Source organism: Cynocephalus volans, chromosome 6 (genome assembly GCF_027409185.1).
Source record: "Cynocephalus volans isolate mCynVol1 chromosome 6, mCynVol1.pri, whole genome shotgun sequence".
NCBI lineage: Eukaryota > Metazoa > Chordata > Mammalia > Dermoptera > Cynocephalidae > Cynocephalus > Cynocephalus volans.
In genome coordinates, this window is record NC_084465.1 from 126972502 (window position 1) to 126975554 (window position 3053).

Sequence of the window (3053 nt, forward strand, 5' to 3'; positions counted from 1 at the left end):
AACAGATTAATGGATTAATGGGTTATCACAGGAGTAGATGGGTAACTCTGTAAGGAGAGGAAGAAGCATGTTAGTGCTTTTGCTGAGCCCTCTCACCATGTGATGCTCTGCGCCACCTTGGACTCTGCAGATAGTCCCCACCAGGAAGAAGGACCTCACCAGACATGCCCCCTGGCCTTGCACTTCTCAGCCTCTAAAACTGTAAGAAATAAATTTCTTTTCTTTATAAATTACCCAGTTTCAGATCTTCTGTTATAAATGACAAAAAAATGGATGAAGATATCTCTCTTCCGTATCTACACCATTTTGTTTGTGCTGCCTCATAGTTTATCCCTCCATCGTGTTAAGCCTCAGATTCTCGGTTTATAAAATAAAGGAAATATTTGTTACCATTGACAGGAAATGGAGAAAGGCAAGAGTGATACTTCTCATGTACTAGGAGATGACGGAAGTAAGACTTCCTCCTGAGAATTAAACCGGACAATTCCCAAACAATGGATGTGGTTGCATCTATGGTCTACAAATCAAAAAGTTGTATGTGCACATGTGGTTGGATGATTTGAGAATGAACTCATAAAACTTCAGCCAAAAAGGGAGGAGGTGGGTGGTAGTAAACAGACTATGAAGTGGAGATGTCGAGCAGGTTGGGGAGGAGTGGCAGACAGCAGATTCAATGTGGAGGGCATCCCCAGGCTCTGAGCCTCAGAATCAGGACCTTTGCACACACATCTGTGCTTTGATCAGGAGGTGGGAAGAGACCCAGTCTAGACACCTTCTATCATTGCTCTTCCTCCTTTTTCTGTTTACACATCATTGTTTTCTGCTTTTTTCTTTATCATTTTCTTCCTTCTGCTTTTCAGAGTTTTATTTTGTTCGATTTGTAGCTTCCTGCACAGGTGCTTGATTCATTTAGTTTATTCTAACTTTTTAATTAATAAAAAAATTTAAAACCATGCATTTTCCTCTTAGTACTATTTTAGCTAAGACTCATGGGTTTTGAGCTGTCATTTTCATACTTTTCTGGGTATTATGCTATTTTGGTTTTATTTTCCTTTTTGATCTAAATGTTATTTAAGCAATTAAAGTTTTCCAAGGAGTAGGAATGTTTTATTTTCTTCTTTGTCATTAATTTCTAGTTTTATTGAATTGTGATCAGATAATATTATCCATGTGGTTCTACTTACTGGAATATATTAAGATTTTCCTCTATGGCCTACAATATGGCCAATTGTTGTGAATGTTCTAAAGACACTTGAAAAGATGCAATCTCTGTATTAGTGTACAGAGTTTGGTATATCAGATCTACCATAATAATTATATTTTTAGGTCTTCTCGATCCTCATTTACTTTTTGTACCCTTAATCTGGAAAGGATTGCATCAATTATTTCTTTCTATTCATTCACTCCTATACTGGTTACCATGAATAATGACATTATATGTGGTACACAGATTTTCCTATGAATTGTACCTCTTATAATTATAAAATGCCCTCCTTAATCTTATTTCATGCTTTTTGCCCTAAAATCAGCCTTGTGTAAGGCTTGATTTCTTTATGTTTGCATAGTCCTGGTATATCTTTTCCTATCTTGCATTTTCAAACTTTCAGAAGCACTTTATTTTAGCACTTTCTTGTACAATATAGAGTTGCCTTATGGTTTGTGCTGCAATCTGAGGTTGTATTTTTTAATACGTAAGCTTAGGCCATTTACCCTTATTCATGTGGGATGTTTGGTCTTATTTCTGTCTTTTGTTTTCTTATGTTTTCTATTTTGCAACTTTTTCAAATATTTCACCATATTGTTTGTTGTACTCATATTTGTGTGTGTGTTTCTTTTCTTTTTTATTTTTTTAAGCCAATCAAGTTTAGCAGTGCAGGGTTGTATACTGTGTGTGTTTCTTGATCATTTGAAAGGTTTCTATTTTTGTTTTGGGTTACCATTATAATCATACCATTACATGACACCCTTAATCTTCTCTCTCTTTAGATTGTCTATTACCTCCTGTTCTAGTCCATCTCTGTTGCTTATAACAAAATACCTGAGACTGGGTAGTATATAGACAAAAGAGGTTTATTTCTTACAGTTTTGGAGGCTGGGAAGTCCAAGGTCCAGGGAGCACATCTGATAAGGGCTTTCTTCTGGGACGGACTCCTTAGGGCAACTCAGGGTATCACATGAGGAGAGAAAACGGCATGAGCAAGAATGAGCTAACCTTCTCACTAGCCTGAACCATGCTCATGACCATCCATTAAACCATCACCTAATTACTCCACTAATGGATCAATCCATTCACAAGGGCACAGTCCTCACAGTCTAATCACCTCTCCCACCCTTCAAATATGATAATAGGATTTTCCTCCCTTTTAGCAGTGTTACAATGGGGGTCAAATTTCAATGAGTTTTGGAGGGACACTCAATCCACAGCACCTCCCTACTACATTTCTTTCTTTCCTGATTTCCCTCCCTTCATCACCACATACTAGTTGATTTTATTATCTTTCTTGGTATATTCCTTTGTACTAAGACGCCTACTTGCACCTGTACTATTTGGTTTATCACCTTGAAATATTTTTGACACCCAGTGATAGATGTGAAAATCACGGAGTCCCATTTTCTCTTCCCCTCCCAACTTTTGTTATTTCCACCATTTTTAAGTTGTGAGGCTTTATACCATTTACATTCTTTTCTGTAACCCTAATCTACTTCCCTAGTCTTACTCTTAACTCAGTGCTCGTTGCCATTTTTTTGCAGCATCTCGCCTATGGAGATTCAGTTTTTTACATATAAATGAAGGGTTTTGAAGGATTTTCCCTTCTCCCGTTTCAGAAAGTGCAGCTTCGGCCTATTCACCTCCCCACCCTCCAGGGTCACTGTTACCCTCTGCAATGCTGACGCAACCTCGAAACCCGGCGCCACCTCTTGGTGGAAGAAGAGGACGCCGGCGGAGGGGAGGAGCAGTGCGGTCCTCCAGCCGGCAGGGGGCAGTGCGGCGAGGCGCCCTCAGGCTCGGCTGCAGGCTACGGCGCAGGCGCGCTCTCCCGGCGGCCCGTGCG